Source organism: Rattus norvegicus, chromosome 16 (genome assembly GCF_036323735.1).
Source record: "Rattus norvegicus strain BN/NHsdMcwi chromosome 16, GRCr8, whole genome shotgun sequence".
Taxonomy (NCBI): Eukaryota; Metazoa; Chordata; class Mammalia; order Rodentia; family Muridae; genus Rattus; species Rattus norvegicus.
In genome coordinates, this window is record NC_086034.1 from 50,071,086 (window position 1) to 50,094,581 (window position 23,496).

The 23,496-nt window shown below is 42.8% G+C and overlaps 1 protein-coding gene and 1 long non-coding RNA gene across 15 annotated transcripts in view; one reads left to right on the forward strand and one right to left on the reverse strand.

Annotated features, from left to right (window-relative positions):
* The window catches only part of Tenm3 (teneurin transmembrane protein 3), a 2,726,621-nt gene that overhangs the window by 2,086,354 nt on the left and 616,771 nt on the right, over positions 1 to 23,496 (forward strand). Inside the window, exon 1 of one of the 14 annotated variants that reach the window (XM_039094508.2) lies at positions 20,863 to 20,997. The exons of 12 other annotated variants lie outside the window; for them this stretch is intronic. The gene's annotated coding sequence lies outside the window, so the exon portion shown is untranslated. Of the gene's footprint in view, positions 1 to 20,862; positions 20,998 to 21,528; positions 21,666 to 23,496 lie in introns of those variants that run through there. One more of the 14 variants, XM_063275417.1, reaches the window with a different exon arrangement.
* LOC134482498 (uncharacterized) lies at positions 10,269 to 20,680 on the reverse strand. The gene is made up of 3 exons (XR_010058697.1): positions 20,532 to 20,680; positions 17,361 to 20,375; positions 10,269 to 11,520 (listed from the first exon to the last, which is right to left on the reverse strand). It is a non-coding gene; the product is annotated as an uncharacterized LOC134482498 (long non-coding RNA).

Here is a 23,496-nt window from a genome sequence, read left to right on the forward strand (position 1 = left end):
CTGTGAGGCAACACTAATTTGGGGATGAACAATAATCCACAGTTTGTGAATCCAGTGAGTTGTTATTCCTAAGCACGCTCACGTGCACGCAGACACACACACACACACACGCACACACACATACAGGCACGTGTACACACACACATTTCCCACACATTTCCCTTCTTTTCCAATGGAAACTTCTAAGTAAGGTCCAGATACTAAAAGAAATGATAAGGTGCTGAATCTGGGAGGCTGTAAGACCTGTTCTCTTGATATGACTCATGGAAGTTTAGCCTATCCAAGCCTTCAAAGAAACCCCTCCATTTTCATTCTAACATTGCCAAAGAGTGGTAAACTTCTCAATCTGGTCAAAATTAAATAATAAATATTTTTAAAAATCACTTTGTTACCTCTCTTTCCATGCTCTGGTGTGTTCTTGCTTCTTCTATTCTTATTGCCTTTCTTAACTCCTACAATCACAATTGATTCATTCAATAAGTATTTATTGTACAGTTTCTGTGTCCCAGCCTCAACTGCAGACGTTGGCAATTCACCGGTAGACATAACAAAGACCACCCTAATGTTTAGGTCATGGAGGTGACCTAAAACAGGATAACAAACCCACATAAATATATAAATATAGATACAGGTTGTATATCTACAATGGATATATATATATGCATGTATATATGAACAGGTAAATTATCTGTGGTGTTATAAATCAGTAAGAGCTATGGAAAAATATGCAACACAGTTGGATCCATGAGACCAGGAGGGCCATTGGTTGGCAGATGGATCATTTGTCATTTTAAATGGAGTGGTCAAGTAAAGCCTCATTGAGAAAAAGATATGTGAGGGCAGACTTGGAGAAAGCGATGAAGGAAATGAGTCAGCCCAAAGGTCGGGGAGTGGACCAGTGCCTGGTACCAACCGTACTCAACACATGCCAGCAAGACCAAGGACACCAGAGAGTCTGGAATGGAGTGAAAGAGAAGGAGGACTCTAAAAGCTCTAAAAGTCCGAGAGGTAATGAATGGGGAGTCTGAGTATTTCGGGCCTAGAGAGTCATAGACTGTGGTCTTCGCTCCGAGTGACACTTGAGACATTGCGAGGTATTAATTAAAGCCACGGCGTGAGCAGATTTAAATTTGTTTATTTTTCAGATGGGTAACACTTGAACATCATGTAGCCAAAAAACGATCTGGACCTAACAAATAAGGAAGTAACATTAGTATGCAAATTTGGTCTTTGTCTTTGTATCTCATTCAGAATCCCGATCCACTTTAAAATGATGCCAGCTAAGTATTGATCTCTCCTCTGATTGGAATAATTAGCTCTAAGATGTATATTAAGGTAAAATCACATTTAAAGTCTACCAGGGTTTTAAAGATTTGCAATAAAACGAGTCTCTAATTGGCTATTTGAAGGCATTTTTTTTGACTGTGTGAGACATTACTCATCACATATTTAGTTATTCACAAAATAAAGTGGGTTAAATCTGTATTATTATCTAGAGTCAAAGTGTCCCCAAATCAATCCTACACGCCAGAGATGTAGAAAAAAACTTTAAGGTACACCAAAGCCATTCAGGACAAGCATACTTCCTGTGAGTAACACAGTGACACATCAGGGTCTCCCCCAGAGTCCAATGAACTGTCCCCTGACAACCACCTCTACTTCCCACGGATTTCCTTACTACAAGCCAAGTACTGTCTGAGAATGTGAACTGAAGACTGGCTACCCGGCCCTCCATAAAACAGAGTTGCTGAGCCAAGGCAACCAGAAGCACACAACACTCCTCCTACTGGGTGGCCAGGTCAATAGCAAAACAATGTTATCTCTAACCCTAACGATGATTCATAATCATAACCGTAAGGATACTACCTAAACCTAACCCTACCCCAAAGCTACTATACCATAACCCTAACCATAACCCTATCCTAAACTTAACCCTAATCATAGCCACAACTGTAACTGTAACCCTAACCCTTCCCTACCCTAACTCTACACTAACCATAACCCTTCCTTAACTGTAAGCCTTCACTAATCCTAGCCCTACCCAAACCCTACCCTACACTAACCCCACCCTACACTAACTCTACCCTACCCTAACCACCACCCCATCTGCTCTTGTGCTCCCTCACCTCACTTCTTCTCAGCACATAGACAGTGTGTCTTCTCACAGAGCAAATCAAGCATAACAAGATGCTGACGAAGATGTGAACACAACCATATACTTTTCTTACCGCATAGTATTGTTTCTTACGTGCAGCCTCCCTGCTTTAGTAGATTATCTATTTTATTATCCATCCTTACCTTGTTTATAAATTAAACTAACTAGAGGTGTAGTGACCTTGGTACTTTCTGTGGTTTCTGGCAGCCGCTATGGGTCTTGGATGCTGTCTGCTGCAGGGGAGAGAAAGCTACAACGTCATTCAGAACCATGCATTGTGCCACTGGCAAGACTGATTGTGAAGAGAAGTGAGGTACTTTAGTAATAAAGAACGTTCTGGTTTGGGTGTAGATTAGTCACGCAGCCTCAGAATGACTCACAGTGAGATTCATTTTGGGGGAAGCAGACTACCTCCAGGTCAAAGCGCCTTCATCGCGGGGTGATCATTATCTTCTTGCTCTATCCAGGGAGCCTGGAGGATTCTCAAGCAGATCTGAGGTCTGCAGAGACCTTCCACCTCCTTCTGTGTGAACCACACTGCTTTGGTGGCCACCGACTAAATGGACCACACTTGCCAGACGAACTGAACCCAGACAAGAAAAGAAAACCTCACAGCGAAACTTAGTGTAGCTGAACCTGCATGATCTGAGAGTCCCCTGTGCTCTGGCCAGCTGTCCCCACAGCTGTGACCTGACTGACTCCATACAAGCCCCAAACCACCACACTTGCACTACTGTTTGAAGGGTCCTCAACTGGAATAGAGAGTTTTCCTGGGAGAAAGTAATGCCATAGATGTTATGTTTCATGATCAAAAATCACCAATATATCATCAATATAGTATTGCAAAATGTGACTTTCAATAGCATATATATATACACCTACAGATGCACATGTGGTATTTAACACATGCTAGTGAGATCAGTCCCAGGAGAATTTATTGGGAGGATACCCTATATTTCAGTTATGCATGAAGTTTTGTTAAAAATTGGCATCTTCCAATGTAAGGGATTAAATAAAAATGAGTTTCAAAGTGTTCATCCCCAGGAGCTGCCTTTGTGTTTTGTGGAAATATCTGTGCAAAGGGTTAATGTTACATGCGTGGTAGACATTAGTAGATACATTTAAGAGCGGCTAAGAACATAGCATCCTGCACGACTTTCATGATTGTACGTTCCTCCGAGATAATGGATATCATTAGCAGCAGCGCCTGTCCTAGGAAACTTGGCAAGGTTAGGGTTGTTCGTTACAGCTTTGGTTATATTAACATACACATTAATATTTATAAATATTTGATGTCATGTTAATTTTTCATATAAGGTGATTTATGTAATGCTGCGATGCCCTGTTAGAGGGCATTTGCAATACGCCTCAAAAGGGGTCTGAATTGATGCATGTTCTTTAAGGGACTTCGCCTGTATATCACCGTTCTTACAGTGCATTATTCCGAGCAAAACGTGCTTCAAAATAAATTACGTGAATTGTGGATTTACTCCATTAACATTTTAAATAAAACATAAAGGAAAAGATCGTGCCAAACTGACTCGCTACATTTCTAAAAGGATCTCTGTTCTCCCGGAGCAGAATAAAGTTTACTGAATTAGTCTTTCTCAGAGTGAACTTACCGCGCAAGCCATGACTTTCAAATTGTGCTTTGAATAATCTTATGTGTTCTATAGAATATGTCACATAGGCTATTCAGGATAAGAGCTCAACTTCAAATGGAACAGTTATAGTATTTGGTGTGGGGTTTTTGGTGGGCTTTTTTTTCCAATTTTCTTCTGCTAAAATACATTACCATGCCATGACCATATTCGGATGTAAGAAAACCAAACATGAATTAAGGAAGATGTGTTTGACAAATTAAATGTAAGTGATTTAATTGATATTAGTTTTGGGTGAAAAATATTAATCTGTTTCTAGGATGTTTAGGGGGTTTAATGGGAAAATTAGTTTACATATATTAAGCTGACTATGAAACCAGCGGTGCACAGTATGAATAACTGTACATTTGTTTAGTATAACAGTTTTATAAGGTAATTCACTAATTTGCACTAAACCAATGGCATTACTAATAAAGCTTTGCTTATCTTTAGCTGGTTCAAAAAGACCATTGAATATAATCTGAGGAGACAAAATCAGAAAAATCTGTTTTATGTGGTAAATCATTTCTGTGTCATAACAGAGGCTACGCCTATGCATTTCTATAGGGGTTTCTTCTCCAGGGTTTCTAAGCATGCTCTACCTCTGTACTGTCAATATGAGACTCGTTAATATGATTTGAGCTTCGATGCTTCTGCCTCACTTTCAACAATGTTAGCTATTGCTTTTACTGCCCCCTTATCCGTATTGAGATTCAACTTTGCTTTAAGTCAAATAATTCATTATATATTCATATAAAATATCCATATATTCATATATAATATTCATATATATCCCCAGAATGGAACGTCACTATGCTTCAACATAGAGCCCTTCACATCTGGGTGTTTCAACATCCAAAACTGATAGAGTGAACCGAGCATTTGGAACTCCTTATGTACAATGTGTGCCTTGAATAGAGCGTTTGCTTTTTTATTAATTGATCCTTCTAGATCATTAGGTCGTAACTGTTACCTTTACTTCCATCCCCGTTGCTGTGTTGAAAGCTTGAGAAACTTAAGGAATCAACTCCAGAAATTAACTTTGATTTGACATTATAAAATTTGGCTTTCTCTTTCCATCCAGTTTCACAAAATTGACAATTAATTTCAGTAAAATGTAATAGACCTTTCCCTCATATTTTCATACTCAAATTAATTCTGTCATTCCAATTATTCACATTACAAAAAAAAATTATAGTAGGTCACAAGGGAGAAAAATGCTTTAATTTGAGGCCACCCAGAAAGATCTTTGGCAACAAAGCGAATGGAAATATAGGGAATAAGGGTTCTGTCCCCGGGTGGCAGTGAACTGGCTCCACCCAGGACTAAGCAGCGACTCAGTTCACATTCACGTCATACACAGCACAGAGAACTCCTGCCGGCCTGCAGAGTCAAAGGCGAAGTGAGCAGTAGCTAAACTGTGTGTTTAAAAGATTTGAATTAGGTACAAAGTATATTTAGACTAGAATATGTATGCTACAGGCAGAAGTCTATTTATAATACATAATATATAATATGAAGAAGGAGAGAGCATGCACGTAAGTACGCTTTTCCTTCAAAGCTGTCTCCTGCCGGAGATCAACCAGTATGTCTCCTTCAGGATTTTGGAAAAGTGAAGAACCAGAAATGTAAAAGGCATGTGATTAAAAGGCTGTGGAATATAGTAAGCAAAATTGTTAGTCCCATTATTAAAGCCGCTAGTTAGGAGGAAAAAATTGCAGTACATCACTCATCAAGGAAAAAAATACTACAAGAAGTTAAAAGCAGTGTGTACTAAGGATGGGTAATTAGAACAGGGAAATCAAAGCTTGATCCCACACAAAGGTTAGTGTTGCACCTTATGCAACCAACTTAGAAGATTTCTGAGCTGCACAAAGTGTGAATCTGGATTTGGTAAAATTAAACTTAAGACGAAAATAAAATTCACCCAGCAATCTGTAAAAACATCTCCTTTATGCTACCAAAAAGCTGTAGCTTGATTTACTTAGAATACAGGTGAGATGTAAAGCGATTTAAAAGAATAGGGTGTGTGTGTGTGTGTGTGTGTGTGTGTGTGTGTGTGTGTGTGCAAGTTATAGGTATATGTGTGTGTATATATATGTATGTGTGTATACATATATGTATATGTGTGTGCATGTTATATGTATCTAGGCATACATATTCTGTGTATTTCCAAACCTATAATGCTGCTGTTGTGAACATTCTACTCTAATCAGAAAATTGCAGAAATATGAACATAAGCAAACTATACTGACTCACATTATATTGTAGTAGTTTATCTAAATCTAAGAGGAAACAAGGTTTTTTTTCCCCCCTTAAACATGATGTAGGGAATGTATGGTCTCAGAAATTATAACTGTAAGAGTAATGTATAATTCAGAATTTTATATTCGAAGATACAAAAGGCATCAAAAATTAAAGAAAGTATGGCATTTGTAAATAAATATTTCACTGAGCCGAGGCAGCATGCCTAGGCATTTTCCCAGATGGAGGTGGAGAAGGTCCCACTCAGGATGCTCCTGACAAAACTTGAGGACAAGAGAGAGGCTCCATAGCTTATAGACACTTGTAGGACTAAGTGGATTGAACTTACGCACATACAAATCACAATTCTTTTTAGAGCATGTTCATACCATTTGTTCGTTATCACAGTCACCAAGATGCTGGATCATGCACGGAATTAACCTGAGAATTAGCTGGCTTCATGTAAATTCCACTTGGGTTACTTTTCCAGAATTCTCCTCTCTCTTTAGTCAGAGACTCAGTTTGGAGATTTTCAAAGGAAGCCAGTGTTGACTGAGAAGACTGAGCATTCTATGTCCTAGGAAGAAACGGAAGTTTGTAGCTGGGCATCCTTTTCCCTTGTCTTCAGATCCGAACAGTTGTTACTAGGAAATCTTTAAAACAAAGTTGCAAGTTTGTAGCAACATATTGCCCGGCCATTGTACTATGTCGATGATTAAAATGCTTAACAGAGACTTGGAATTTGCTAGGTGAGTTGAAAGGCAAGAACAACTACTGCTTAGGCAACCAGGTGATCCTACTCATAAACGCAAACTTTTCAAGTTTAATAACACCATCTCCATGGATGCTTTCAAAAGCTGAGATGAGAGTCTACAGAGGGGACTTTCTAGTTCTTTTAATGTGGCAACTTTCACCCCAAGATGAAATAAAACCGTTATTGGACTAAGTACTCCCTCTGTTAGACAAGATAGTGACACGAAGTACCAAATAACTATGACCGGGCCATCTGCAAAACCAAATGGAATTTAATTATTTCTATCACTCTCTATTATAAGAACTGTGTTGATGTAAATATAAAATATACATGTGGTAGGGGGTGAGGAAGTGAGGAGCGGACAAAGGGATTGCTTTCTACAACTTAACCCTGAACATATGGCATGCCCATACATGTAAAATTAATGGGACTGGTATAATCAGTCATTTAACAGTTGATAAGTCACCTCACGTCACAGCAAAATACGTTGGGCTGCACTAATATGCATCTGTTAAGATGAGAAACCTAAATGGATAAAGCAAGGCACAGCCGTAATCATTTCTCTTCCTGTTTATGAATATAATATGAGTCTGCCTTTCTTTACACTAATTCTGCCACTTACGAAATATGGTGACACCATCAAAATTAAAGTGTGTTTAATGTCTATGTTTGATGTTAAGATTCTTACCATTAATGTCATTTCCACCAAAGGAACAAAAATAAATATCAGGTTTAATTTCTACTCTGATTTCACTCGCTTATGTTAAACTCTCTTTATGAAGAGCCACGGGCAGTCTGTTTAGGGTTACTGTGCCCCGACACGAGGAAATGTGAGAGAAGACCATTTAAAGTCACAAGAATGAATGCACAGGGGCCGATACACATGTGCATTTTTCCTTCCACGATGATCTATTGTTGTTCACAGGAAGTGATTAGACAAGTTTGTTATTGCTTTGCTACCTCACAGAAACCATCGCCATCCCCACTCGCTCCCCAAGGTGCCCTCTAATAGACAGTTTTTAATGATCTGTGATTCCAAGTAGCAGTAGGCTTGCAATTCACCCTGTTTAACTTTCCCGATGCTTTGAAAAAGATGGCCAAATTCTAGAACCTGAGGCCTTTGGAACAGTGACAGCCCTCTTGGAAATTCTTTACCAGACTGACAAGTCTTTCTTTTCCTCCCAACCACAGCCAGTCTTCAAAACAGTGGTTTGTTTTACCTCCATGGACCAATGGCTGAAGTCCGACTCATCATTCCCCGGTGGAATCTGAGGGCCAGTGTAACTTCAACCGAGAGAGACAATGATTTTAGAGCACCAGATAAAGGGATCTAAAAATGTGTTATATTTGGGCAATTTTATTCTAAATCTGGGCTGTACATAAAAACGGATAAGTGTGCTGTGGCACAGCAGGAACTAACGTTTTGTCACGTTCAATTATTTGAAGTCATAGCTTCAAACACAGAGTACACAACAACCAAAAAAAGGCAGCTTCGGGGCTGGGGATTTAGCTCAGTGGTAGAGCGCTTACCTAGGAAGCGCAAGGCCCTGGGTTCGGTCCCCAGCTCCGGAAAAAAAGAACCAAAAAAGAAAAAAAAAAAAAAAAAGGCAGCTTCTTTGTGTGATTCTGGGCTGAAAATGTAGCTCAGTGGTGAAGTCCTTGCCTAGTGCACGTGGGGCCGAGGTGTCAGTCTCAGGTACTGTGAAAGAAAGAAGCATTTCTCTCTCATTAAACTCCAGTTCGCACTTCAGCTGATGAATCTGTTTGTGCGTAAATGACGTTATCATCAGAATAAGTTATGTTTTTTTTTTTCCTGGAGACGTTCATTACCGTTTATGTGTTTGAGCTTTGAAAGGGAAGCTACTTGGCCTGGTTCTGCCGACACTGCACAAATTCTCCACTCTTCCGTGTTCTCAATTTTAAAATGGGGAGGACAGTAATAACCATGGAGGGGGAGATATTTGGGATGATTTGCTCGAGATGATGTAAGGTACGTTCTATCGATCATCTGCTACCCACCTGTCAATCATCTATCTGTTGAACACAAACTCATGTTAGAAATGTGATTAGGAAGGGGAAGAGTAACATGGGGACTTGGTAGGCTGTGGCCGGGTACCAGTGACAGGCCAAAAGGGTTTGTCTGCACACTTTCTTCGTTAGCCATACGGGTACCAGTGACAGGCCAAAAGGGTTTGTCTGCACACTTTCTTCGTTAGCCATAGTAAAACCCTTTCAGTTCACGGTGAATGGAGAAATGGACCCCTAAGAGCACAATGCTTCTGGCTGAAGTCACATGGGATGGAGGGGCGTGATGGTGAAGGGAATCAGTGGTGGGAGGTGTAGTAATGACACCAATGTTTAAAAAACAATCCAATCACTGTGCTGCTGAGTGTCACCTGACATTAGACGGTGACTCTAAAACACCTAGAATCTATGTGCATTTAAAAGAAAATTTTTTTGACAGTCTTATTCTGAAATTTTCTTGAAAAATGTATGGGTTGTGTCAATTCCCACTCCATTTCACAAAAACCTCTTTAATATGAAAAGATTAATATTTATTTAAAAGTTCATTTAAAACTATTATAACTTTAAATAATAGATAAAACACTGGACAGCAGAACAATCAAAACTTGTTTTTCTTTTCTTCTTTTTCTTTTTTAACCTATCATGCTGGAGAGTGACCCCAAAGCTTCATGTGCTCTAACACAGGATTATGCGATATACTCTAGTCAGCACAATAGAAAGTGCTCTGACACAGGAAAACAAAAACAGACTATCCCAGTCCCTAAGTTACTCCTTCTGCTACACTTCAGCATGATTTAAAATCTGATTTTGAAGCAGTACTGAGTTTCAGCTTAAATTTCTCTCTAGAACAGTTCTCAACTCTCCTAACCCCGCGAGCCTTTGACACAGTTCCTCATGCTGTAGTCTCCCCCAACAAGATTATCTCCACTGCTACTTAACTAGAGTAATTTTCCTGACGTAAACGTCTGATATGCAGAACATCTGCTCTGCTCCCTGAGCCTCAAAGGAGGCGCAGCCTGCAGGCCGAGAACCGCTGCTCTAGTACGAGTTCTCACCCTCTTTTCCTGTCAAGTGTAAGAATAAGTAAAGTGGGCTTCTTTGAGATGACTTCTTTTATCTGGAAAATGATAAAACCTAAACTATCAACTAGTTTATTATGGAATTCTGCCTGGGACAATATACCTTAATCTTCTTGGTGTATAAGAATTAAGAATGTTCTAGAAGACTTAGAACATGGTTCATATATTGGATCCATCCTTGGAGATTCTGGTACTGTATAATTGAGGTAGAGCCTAGGACGGTATATAAGGTTTCCTAAGAGGTGACTCTGGTGAGATCATCTGAAGCTTATACTCCAGAAAATATCTTCCAGGGAAGAACACACTACTAGTTTATCCAGTACCAGTGGTCAGCCCTGAAAACACACATATATAAGCAACGTCACACAGAGTGAGCAGATTGCATTTATTAATTAATGGGAAACACAGCACATGAATTTGAGAGGGAAGCAAGAAGAGAGGGAACATGTGAGGGGAAAGAAAGGAAAGAGGAATGATATAAGTATATTATAATTTAATAAAAATAAAAATATATCTAAATAAAAAGTGCTGTAGGGCTCAATCAGTTGATTCAATGAGTAAAAGAGGCAAGTTTTATATTTTGATTTCAATCCCTGGAGCCAAATAAATGTGGGAGGAAAGAACAGACTGTGTGAAGTTGTCTTCTGATCTCTATATGCAAAAGTGCCCACATATATCACACACACACACATACACACACACACATACACACACGCACACACATATACACATACATACCCACATGTACACATATACATACACACATACACACACATATACACATACACACACATACACACTCACATACACATACAAACACACATACACACACATATATACATACACATACACATACAGACACACATACACACACATACACACACATACACATACAGACACATACATACCTGTGCACACACATACACACATACACACACACATGCACACACACATACACACACATATACACACAAACATACACACATGCATGCACACACACATACACACAAACATACATACACACGCATATACATACACAGACATACACACACATACATACACAGACATATACATACACATGTACATACACACATACATACACACACATACACACACACATACATACACACACGCACATACACGCACATACACACACATACACACATATGCATACATACACACACATACACAAACACACAATCTAGAGAGACAGACATATACACATATACTATTAATAAAAAGTAAAAGGAACTTGAAAATAGCTCCAAATTTCTACAGCTTATTTGTTATTAATATAACTTTCCAATTTCTATAAACTTATCGTCTTCGAAGTTATGGAAATAGCATGACATGATTGCTTATGCCTACAAGTCCCGGTACTTGGAGGCCGAAGCCAGAGGGCTGCTGTAAGTCTGTGTTAGCCTGGACTACATATCTAACTTCAGGTAATCATGGGATACAAAGTGAGACTTTAGTCAAAAACAAAACAGAACAAAAATTTCAATAAATCCAGTGTGGTTGCTAATGTTTGAAAATAAATATTACCTGTATCAAACCTGATTTAATTCCAGTTTCCAAGTGACATGGTGAATTCTTGAGGCAAGGTCCAGCATTCTCTCACTGCTGTGGAGAGACTCAAAGCAGAAATGTTCAGCTAAGCATGGGGTCCCACAGGCACTGTCTTCCTTCCAGCCTTCCTTCTCTCTCTCTCTCTCTCTCTCTCTCTCTCTCTCTCTCTCTCTCTCCTCTCCTCTCCTCTCCTCTCCTCTCCTCTCCTCTCCATATCCTCCCTCTTTTATAGACTCTTAGTTTGTAATCTTCTCATGGCCTATTTTCCTACTCTTCTAGATATCTTATCCAAGAATAAAAGAGGGGAGGCTGAAGCCTTCTCTTTCATACTATGTGTGTGTGTGTGTGTGTGTGTGTGTGTGTGTGTGTGTGTGTGTGTGTAATGCTGAGTGGAGGTTAGGGTTAGGAGAAAAGCATTAAACACACACCAAAAGGGACTTAGTGGCTGGACTAGAATTTTCTTTCTTACATTTTGCTCCGGGAAGGCCTGGCTGGGTTCTCACATTTTCCGCTAAACCAAACAAAATCTGAGCTGTGTCTGAATTAGAGAAATTAAGTATCAAGTCGCAGGGCTACAGAAGTTAGTTTTCCCTTCAGAAGCTTTTGACTGTGTTACTGGCTTTCATCTCCATCGTTCTTTGTTATAGAAAGTATTACATGGCAGACCAAATCAAGTTTATTAGAGGTGAACCAAAGTTTCAGTGTCTTTACTGGGCCAGCGAGATGTCTCGGCAGGTAATGAGCTTGATGACTTGAGGTTGTGGCCAGGTCATACATGGTCTTAGATGAGAATGGACTTGTGGAAGCTGTCCTTTGCTCACCTCTGACACACAAGTAAATATACTTTTTAAAAGTGTTTTTAAAAAACCTTTTTCTCAGAGAGAAGGGATGTTTCTGATGACGTCTCATTTACAAGCAGGTCTAACCTTTGCCTTCTTTGTTACAAAATCCTATGACTGAAATTGGGATGTTTAGATGGTTCAGGCCTGGTTTCTAAGAGAAATCAATCATGTCAAAGAAATGTAACTTTGGACTAAAAGGGAAGAAGGAGAAAGAGGAAGACATTGAATGGCCAATGTATTTGCATTGTCTAATAAAGCCTTAAGGAAGTTGTTTGCCTTTTACATCCGTTTCAGATGGATCTGATGGTCCGTGGGGTACTGGAGACCAGGCATGTGACTGGAGTGTCTCATGAATATGTATGGTGAAAGTAGCAGGGGCAGGAACACCTCCCCCCAGGCATCTTCAGACCAAACTGTTACTTCTAAGATCAGCCACCCACAACCATCCATAGGTAAAATGCAGACGTCACCTCTCTGCATATATGTCTACAGTTGATCTCTCACAGACAAGAAGTTCTCTGATCTGAGACAAAACCCTAAATGATCTGTTAATGATTTGGGATTTGAAACAGTTTGCTCTGAACCCTGGCTCTCATAATCAAATTTGACATGAAAATAGGACCGTCATTAGATTCAAGGAAATACCATCGTTTAATGCTTAATCACATTAAATTTCAGATAATTAGCATGCCATGAAGCTCCATTTTGGAAACAGGAGTTTGAACCCTACTACCTAGCAGACCATAAAGACACGTAGACATTTAGCCTCAGAGCAGTGCAGTATTAAGTTGTAGCTTCAGGGATCTGGTTTGAGGAAAAAAATGACCTATTTATTAATTCCATTTATGTGTTTTATTGAGTACATATGTGTAATTAAAAGGCCACTGCTGGCAAACATTCTCCTCTGATTAATTGCTCCTAAAACCACTCTTCCTTTCAAAACAGAAATCTGTGTTCCTGTACCTGTCTTGGGAATAGTGTGATGTGCTGATACACGTTTATGTTGTTCTTGTTGCGAGTAGTTGCAACTGTTTGTCCTAAACATTTGTGTGTGTGCGTGTGTGCATGTGTGCGTGTGGGGGGGTGTTGTCTGAGAGATGGGAGGGTAAGGAATAGGCTGAATTTCTTGATACATCGAGTTTATCTAGGCAATTCTGGGAAGGCTGAGCCAAATTGGTAAATCTCAAGCTAAGTCATTAAAACTGTGGTGAGTAATAATACTCAGGACATTGACACACACATTCCAGGTCACCCACACCCCTGGTTTTAGCGCTACTTCATAATTCTTTGTCCTTGACACCGCTGGTTTTGTCTGATTGCTCTAACCATCATGATACCTTGAAGGAAACAACTAATGTCCTTCAATGAAGAGTTAGGATCCACGACAAGGGGAGTCCAGTATAACAGCTTATATGACACAAATGACCGTACAGTTTAAACTAGGAAATAAAAGTTGAAGGTAGCATTAGTAATTTTTTTAATTAATTAAGAATATTTTGCTCTTAAGTTTTTTTTAATGCTCCTTTAAGTATCAATTCAAAGGTGTTCGATGCTGTAGTAATCTAAGCATCTCAGAAACTCCAGAAAGATTTTCCAGCAAGGGAGCTGCCATCCCGGTATGACTCTGTGTTAAACTTCACCCACTTGTCCAGCTAATTCTTGTGCTCCTTCAGTTTTACTAGATATGATGTTTTTATTGGGGTCCACAGAGCATGGCAAATGACATCAGCAAGCTTTGTAATTTCCCACTGACGGGTTTTCTACATAGCTCACACTTTGTCCCTCAAACTGCACCAAATTGCTCCAACAATTAATTCATCTTAAAGCCCAGGAGTGGGGGAACTTTGAAATGGACCCCTTCTTGGGATTTTGTGTTAAAAACAGAAAAGTTCCCATGAGCCAAGAGGATAAGTTAGCTTTTCCAGCGTCTGCTTCTCGCCCAGTCTCACTTTTTCTCGGCCACCTCCCAAAAGGAATGAATTAATTTCTCTTCTTGTCCTTTAAATGAATAGTGTAGTTTGGGTGAAATTATCGGGCAATTGCATGCCTTTTATGCAGATAATGCTATTTGATGAAAGCGGTGTTTTGATCTGCTGTGGATAATACAGATCCAGGGTTGGATTCATTGGTGAGAGGAAAGCTGTCTTCTCTGATAACTTCATCTCAGCATGAGGTCAGACGGGGAAAACTGGGATGGGGGATTAAAAAATGACACAGCCGGAGCGGTATTCAGTTCCCTGCTGTGCTCCTGGCTGCACACTATAGCTTATGGTTCTGATCTGTTATGGTATTGTCTGCCTTTCTCTCTCGGAGCAGAAAAGATTGCTTAAAACTTTTCTTTTTTCAGCTAGAGGGATTAGTTCTGTGCAGCTTTTTTAATTAAAGAAACTGTATCTTTTTTCAAGGCAATTTAAAGCCGCAAAGGAAGGGCCATCAACATCCAGAACTTAGTACTATTATCTGGAACAAAGTGGCAGCGCCGAAATTTGATATTCAGAAACTGGGGAAGGAGGCTACAGAATTATGTTGCATTTTTTTTTAACCTTCCTGGTGGCTCAAATCCTCAAATGAAGAATGGTAAATATGTTATTTTGCATATGTCCTGAATATGTGCCCATAAGCAGTAACTTCCAGTTGCTTTCTTTCTAGCTCAGCTGAGCTGGCTTAATTAAATCTTCTTGACGCTAGCGGAGTGTACTTGGACATAGTAGAAGAGGAAATAGATTTTACTACAGATTCCTTTTCTTTACCCAGAGATGATCATTTAAAAAAAATTTCCATTCTGCTGAAAGTAAGAGCAGTAGAAAATATCTGCTTAATATATGCAATTTGCATTTAAACATACAACATATAACTGGGTGGTGCTTTATTGCTGAGACCCTTTGCACGTGTGATACACGGTCGTCATCTTTATTAATCTGAGAGAAGCATGGGTTGAGTCTCTCCAAGTGATGAGGAATCTGTCAGAATGGATGTATATATTTGAGCTGGATTTATAGTTCAATTTAACCCAGGTTAATGTTGAAAAATCCTCAAATGTTTCCAATGAGGCCCACGCGGTTATCACTTTACAGAGCACACAGGCGCTGTGCTGTGGTTGCCACATACACATCTCCAGCTGAATTCCGTGCCAGATCAATTAGAAACAGTCGTCCTGAGCAGACAGGAACAAACAGAGATTGTTTCCCCCATGCCAGCTGAATCCTTGTCTTGAAGAAATGCAAAGTAGTCACCATAAGCTTTATACTTCTGACCATTCAAAGCCCAAAGGCAATAAAGGTGTTATAATAATGTCACTTAAAATATAAAATACCTAAGAGTATCTCCTTGCTAGGAGGCTTGGGTCCTCTGCCCCAAATTTTCAGTAAAAACTGCATTTTTCTGCAAGGGAGGAAAATGGAATTTACTCTTTGCTTTCCCATATATATATATATATATATATATATATATATATATATATATATATACACACATATATATATTTGCTTATGATTATGTTTCTAAGGAAAGACAAGCTAGTTCAGAGGTGACCCCCTAGCTTTTCATAACTATGTCCTATCCCATTTAAAGAGACATTGTCAGAGAATTAGAGAAGTATACTTAATACATACATTTTTAGAGGTAACTTTATTTTATGGCATACCAATTTTTAAAAGAAAAGTCAGGATGACATAATGTATTTTTAAAAAAAGACATTTTAATCTTGTAGCTATCCATTAGTTCAAATATTTACTAAGTATGTTCTACAGACTAGCCTCAGGAGCTGAGAAATGAAAATGTCATTTCTCTAGTACTGTGACACCTGCTTGCAAGAATCCACACAAAAACAAACAAACAACAACAAGCAGGAAGGACCATCTCTCTCACACACACACACACACACACACACACACACACACACACACACACACACACCCGGAGAAAGTACAGTGGAAACCTTGCTATGGAGAAGAGTATTAGCAGGAAGGACCATCTCTCTCACACACACACACACACACACACACACACACACACACACACACACACACACACACCCGGAGAAAGTACAGTGGAAACCTTGCTATGGAGAAGAGTATTAGCCAGTGCTTTAAGATCAGGCATTTCAGGGCTAAGCTTACTCCAGCTGTAGAGGTGCGAAGATGGGGGAGAAAGAGTTGAGCTTTTCTGAAAAACATGCCCAGCTCATTTCATATTCAACTATGCCAACATGATACCTATAGTTTAATCTATACTGACAATTAAATTCATAAACCTGACCCTGACATGGCTAAAGGACGGAGTTTTCTTAACCAAAGTGTCCTTTTGTGTCATTAATGCATGATGAGCCTAAGCCAGTACTTGTCACCCATACACTCTCTGAGGTGCCCACTAAAGTTCTCTCACCTGATAACAAGCAAGCGCGTGCTTCCTGTTAAAGGATGGTTTGGGAGACAAAACCCTTCCTAGACCTTGGGGTCCTTTGTGATGCTTTAACAAAACGGTAAGAGCAGCTAGGGGTGTGCCCCACACCTGCACTTCACAGGGAAGGTCGAGCCCCCGAAGCTCTGTTTTCTCCACTCAGCAACACGATTTAAAGGAATGTGCTGTTCTATTGGCCGCTTGCTCCATGGCTCCAAGCTGTGGCCACCAAGGGAAGCCTGTGCTGCTTTAATTAAGGTAATGGAAGCATATTTTCTATTACCAATGGTCATTTTGTTTTATGACTTTGATCAAATTGGAATATTTGTTTTTGTTTCCCCCAGACCAATTGCCAAAGGAAATAACTTATTTTTGTGTGTGGTGGGAAAAAAGGCCTGATAATCACTTGATGGCTACTTGAGAGACTCGAGTATCGGGTTTAGGTTCTGGTGCTGTGAATTATTGCAGACCTCATGCTTCTCTAGTTGCAAAATGATTTCCAGAGATGATGTCAGGTACCTAGACCTCAGGCTCATCTCAGGGACCACCAGCTTTTCGCTTGTTCTACGAAATCCAGGAGGCCCATCCATCCGCTTGCTCCTTATTCTAGTTGAAACATCACCCCTTGGGGATGCCTATGGATTCTTGACTTACCTGAGCTTTTCCAAAGGTGAGCTGGTTGCTCTAGCGTCTGAACTCTAGCTGTCAATGTCATCTCTACCAGCTCTTGAATGTCTGGAATCCCTTAAGTGGCAAACGTGGCAGAGCTGCAGAAACTCAGGCTGAGCTTGACAGTCAAGTCTTTGTGGCTAAAGCAGAAGGAGCTAAGTTCAGAGAACAACTTCAAACTAGCATTATGTCTTCACCCTCCCGAGAGAACCCCACACCTGCATGGTTCAGTGTTCCCTTCTGTGTCCTTGAAAGACTCCCAAGTCAAAAGGGAAAGTGTGCTTTGGAGGCATCTGTTCCCTGTCGGGGAGGTGGGGACAGCTGCCACCCAGCCCCTGAGCTACAGGCTGGATCTCAGGACAAGAGAAAGTGCATGGCCTTCAAAACAGAGTCCCTGGAGGACGAGTATCACCTTAGGCTGCCAAAGACACAGGCAGAGGTTGACATGATGGGAACTGGAGTACCAGAGGCCTCTGCTCTGACTTCATAACAGGTCAAGAGGCTGCCCTTTAGTACCCTAGTCCAGTTCTGATGGCCTGGGTGTGCCCTTCCTAACCTTAAAGGGAACCTGGAGGTTTCCAGATACCTCTAGAAGCCTGCTAAGGTCAGGGCAACAATAGGAAGCTAGGGGGAGGAGACAGCAATACAGCCTGTTCCTTGTCATTAGCCCATGAATAGACCAGATCAGCACTGCTAAGACTGCAAACTCTCCAGCCACCCTGGGCAGTCTGCAGTGCAGGCCAAAACAAGCAGCGAAGACTTGCATTTCTTCTGCTAGTCCAGGTTTTATTGGTGCCAAAGTGAGCAATTCACCATCTTTCTCTCCCCTGACAGCAGCTCAGCCACAAGGCAAAGTTGGGGTGGTCACATATCAAGCAGGTTCACTGCTTTCCAGGGATGCATTTGGAGCACAAAACCTGGTCCAGTTTGGTTTTTTTCCCCAACAACATTTCTTAAGGGGCTTGAATGATGGGACTTCTGAGAGAGGAGGGAGGAGAGGAGAGGGGAGGGGAGGGGAGGGGAGTCAGGTTGAATGCACCTACCCCGACTGCCTTACTTACAGGCTGAGCCTTGCAGAAGCTGACAAATGCTGACCAGACATCAGTGTGCTTTGTCCAGTGGCAAAACCTGGCACTAAGCAAAGAGAGCTTATAGAGGTGTGTGTGTGTGTGTGTGTGTGTGTGTGTGTGTGTGTGTGTGTGTGTGTTCGCACATCCACTAGTGTGATGTGGGCTGGAGACAGGCTCCCAAGTTTACTACCATTTCCACATTGAATGACTTCCATAATTCCTTTCTTCATTATTAGCAGTGTTAGCCATAATGAGGGTTTGAGGGAAGAAGAGCTGAAGTAAACAGTGCTCCTCCTCATCTCCCCCTGCACACAACTCTTCTGTTTGAGCATCTTTGGGGTTGGGGTAGTGGGTCTTTATTGTGTACTCAATAGACGTCAGCACAGAAGAGGGAGAGAGGGGTTTTGCTTCTTGGACAGTAATAAGTTACACTCGTGATTTTTTTTGTGGGAGCTGAGCTTCAAGGTGATTTATAAAAGGCCCTCAGAGTTTGCTTATGATCAGGTCAAGGATGCTAATTTGGGGGAGTTTATTTGATTTTCTTTAATGTCTGGGGGGCCATACATTCATCATTGACAAACTTCTTACGATAATGAAGAGAGGAAGGTGTAATTCCTCCTGGTCTGCCGCCTTAGTCTTTTTGAAGTGTGAGATTCATAGGGCAGGAAGGAGGCTGTACCGTCATCCTAGGGTAACTCTAGATTGTTCCAGAAAGATGTGCCAGTGGGCCTTTGGGTCATTAGTGCTGGTGGAACCAAGTCGGATTCACTTATTGTCAAGACTTGACAAAGCCCAGCGTCTTTGGGAACTTAAACCGTGGGCATGGGCACACTAATTCGAGTTCCCTCTTTGTCAATTCCACACTAAACTTTGGGGAAAAAAAAAACAGAAAGGTCCAGTCTTTTCCATGTTTGCCTGACTGCTGGATTTGTCCTTTTGAACGTAGTTAAAAATACAAAAGTCTTCGATTCAGGCTAAGACAGGTTAAGTAGAGTCCTCTGCTCTGAAATTCGCAGTGGAGGTAGGACCCAAGGGCTCGGCTGGAGCCTGTTTCCTCTGCCAGTTGCGGGAGACTGGCTGGCAGTGGCTCTGGGCAGGCCTGGGGAACTCTCCGCTTCGCCCGGGTGGCTCCAGGCTGGTCTCAGGGACCGCCTGGGCACTCCTCGAGGAGCTTCACCCTTATTGGTGCAATGATCCTCTCCAAGGGGCAGGACCCAGTGCCTCCTGCGGACAGCAAGATGCCTGGAGGTGGTGGGAGGCAGGGAGCCAGAGCGCGATTCTGTAAAGGTCCTAGGTTTGGTGTTCCAAATCTCGAACCGCAGGAGCTTCCAAAAGTGAAAAAGGGTTCCCCGGGTGGGCTTTCCGCCGCTAGGGGTAAGGATGGGGGCGGGGCTGGAGATTCCCGGAGTTGAGTTTTGGCAGAAACTTACAAAGTGGCAGAGTCCTGGAGGGCGGTAAAGTTTTTCCGGCTCCCACTGCAAACCAAGTGTGGCAGGGGCAGTGTTGTGCTGCAATCCGAGGGAAGAAAGGAGAAATTGATGGGGGATGGAGCTGCTGCTGGTGGTGGTGGGGCTTTAGGTTTGTTGAATGTGCCCCTGACAGTGGGTCCTGGTTGGAGGTCCAGCTACTTGTATCTGGGAGAGGACACTTGTTCTAAACAGGGCAGAGCTGGGGCCTGTGTGGATATCTAAGTGTTCAGTGCAGCCCTCCCCTGCTGGAGTCCGAAGGTCATTTGCGCTTTTCGGTCTCCGACAAGAGGACACTTTTGGAAGGAAAGACGCAGGTCATTTTCAGAGGCTCTGTCAAGGGCGGGCCGCCTACCGGGGGTGGCAATCCTTAATTACACCCTTCTGTCTAGGAATCCATCTTCCCAGGCAGTGTCTCGCACTCCCACCTCCTCGGGTGACTCAGCTGACCCGAAATGCCCACCCTATGGAAGATCAAGAAAAGTAGTTTTCTAAGAAGGTTAGAGGTTTGATTACACCAAGAAGTGTTTCCACTTAAGTCCAAGGCAATTACCCGCCCCTTCCCCCAGGTCTTCCTCCCGGCCACTAGAGAAGAAAAGGACAGACTCCCACGCACGTACCCCGCACTTTGTTGGTGCGTGTGAATTTCAAATGGTGCTGTAAGTTCATTAGTGTTTGCAATCAGCGGCCAGCAGACCCCTCATCAGAGCCGAAAGCCGGCAAGAGCCATTCATCAGCATGAAGTGTTATTCATGGATGACCCCTAAATCACGGCGAGAGTAGTAGATACACTGATTGGTCACAGCATGGGAGCCTCGGTGCTTTCCTCGTACCCGGCGTGGCTGGGAGGAGGGATGGAGGGAGGGGCGGCGATATGGACGTGGTTCAGTCCGGCAAATCCCATTTGACAGCGAAAAAAGCAGAAAACCGGAATCTCATTTTTTGAATAAAGAAGAAGAAGAAATAAAGTACCTGTCATCTTGACAAGTGGCGGAGCGGAGGAGTCAAGGATTATAAATGATCACAGCCAGGTCCAGCTCGCCCTGTGATTGGGCTCTCCCGCGATCCGCACCAGGGAAGCGCATGGTAGGCTCCGCTCCTGTCTTTTACAGACACACACACACACACACACACACACACACACACACACACACACACACACACACACACGTACGTGTACGCGCCTGGTCTCCGGCACACTAGCCCAGACACACACACACACACACACACACACACACACACACACACACACACACACGTACGTGTACGCGCCTGGTCTCCGGCACACTAGCCCAGAACGTCCCCCGCCCTTGCCCACAATTACAGTCCTGGATGCTGCTCCCTGGCACAGCGCCCTGCTCGCCTGCTCACCTTTCCCTTCTCTCCTTCCTCCCTCGCCTCCTCCATCCTCCCACTTCCCGGACCAAGAAACCGGGATTCTGGCCGGTGGAGGAGGTTGGAGGGGCCGGGCGGGAAGAGCGAGGGGGAGCGCGCGGGGGAGAAAAAGAAAGTGAACTCATTGGCGCCCGCGCGCTTCCCTCCCCTCGCCCGGTCCCCGGGCCGCCCGGCCGTGGGCAGCGGAGGAAGTTGTAACACTTGCATCTCCCCCTCCCACCCCTCCCCTCCATGGGCCCCCTCCCCCGCGCCCGGCGCCTTTGAATTTGGCCAGGCGAGCGCTGGGGCGATCGCGGCGGCGGTGGCCCGGGAACGAGCGGGCGAGCGGGCGAGCGGGCGGCGCGGGCGAGCAGAGCGCGGTAAGTGCGGCGCCGTGCGCCCTCCTTCCTTTCTGGGGTCCTAGCGCCCGGGCTTCGGGCGGGAGGGCGAAGAGCGAGCTAGGAAACGCGGTTCCCTTTCCCAAGCGCCGCTCGGAGGGGCGGCTGCGAGTTGGCCAGCTTTACAGTCGGCGGAGCATCCCAGCTCCCAGACTCTCGGAGCTCTGGAGTCCCTGTTCCGGCCTCGGGTCCCCGCCCCTCCCTCGCGTCTGCCACCCTTGGCAGCAGGCTCTGGTGGGAACTTTGGCGGTGCCTCCCACCTGGCTTCGGGGCAGGGATTCAGGAACTCTGGACTCTCTGGGTTTCCCGAGGAAGGTGGTTCCCGGGAGCCTGTGGGGCAAGGAGTGTAGATGACCTCGCTCTCTTAGGGGGTGCTACCCAGTTAGGGACACAATCTCTGGTTCTCTGGGAAGGTATCTGGAGGGCTCCAGTGGGACTTCCGGGAGAGCTGGAAGCCTTGGGGTGTCTGCATTTGCCCCGGGTGTGGAGAGGAAGCTTCCCTCACTGCCAGACTGTTAAGTTGCCAGGAGTGAAAGAACTGGGGCTGAGGATGCTGAGAGGAGTGGTGATCTCGGCTGAAACTTGATCTGGAAACTCTGGATGGGACTGAAAGCAAACAAAACATACCCTGACCAAGGCATTAAAAAATTACAGATGGGTGAGCCTGCTACTCGCTTCAGGTCACTATCATGTTTTACAACTGACGAAAGGGGCTTCAGATGTTTCAGGTTGGGGTAATGATGCCTGATCTTTGCTGACCCCCTTATTAAATGCTGTCCAGATTCCATTCCTGCTGCCTCTCCTGGAAGTCAGTGGTGGAGGTTAACTTGTTAATTATTATCATGGAGAGACGATAGTAAGCAATTCCATCGGGTAATAATGGAGCGATTGCAATTGTTTTCTGAGATCCTTATGATTGTAAGCTAAAGAAAAGTTCTCAGTACTTTGGAGTATATGTGTTGGGAGAGAGCTAGCCTGGTACTTTCCAGGGCCCCAGGCAGCTGGGCTAGCAGAGACTGGGGTTCTCCCGGAACAATACCCTTGCTTCTTATCTTCTGGCAATGTATTTATCAAACATTTGTAGACTCTGGCAGAATCCACTGGTTGGTCTTTTTACTAGAAATAGCAATATGGGAAGGCATTGCCTTGCTCTTCCGTTGTCAGATGAAAAGAAATGAGAGAGAGAGAGAGAGAGAGAGAGAGAGAGAGAGAGAGAGAGAGAGAGAGAGAAAGAAAGAAAGAAAGAAAGAAAGAAAGAAAGAAAGAAAGAAAGAAAGAAAGAAAGAAAAGCTAGCACATTTGGAAACCTTAAAAAAGGATCCCCTAAAGAAGTATTACAGCCTAACAGTTGATTTGATTTCCTGTCTTTAGAAGACCCCATACCTGCTTGAAAGAAATATTCTCGTAGCCTTTCTAGAATTAGGGACAGACTTTAAAATTTGGAATAGTTGCACAATCACAATATTTTTAAATAAATTTTAACGTTAAAACTCATTTTACACATTGCTCAGTAATCTTATCTTGTGTGTTCCAGTGTATGCTTTTAGTACCCAAAACTTCTGGCTTGGATTTCTTAATATGTGAAGTTCGTGAGGAGCCTTGGAAGTTTCGATTTTTTGATTCTAAATTCAGAGCAAATATTTAATTCTTTATGTAAGAGTAAGAGGTTAGTTCGGTAATAAGACTTGCTAATCCCACTTTAAAATGTCATGGCATTCACAAATTATTCTTAAATTCTTCAAAGCTAGGGGGTTTATAATGACATTAGTTATTCTAGTGTGTATTTCAGAACTATGAGCATCTCTCTTCCTGT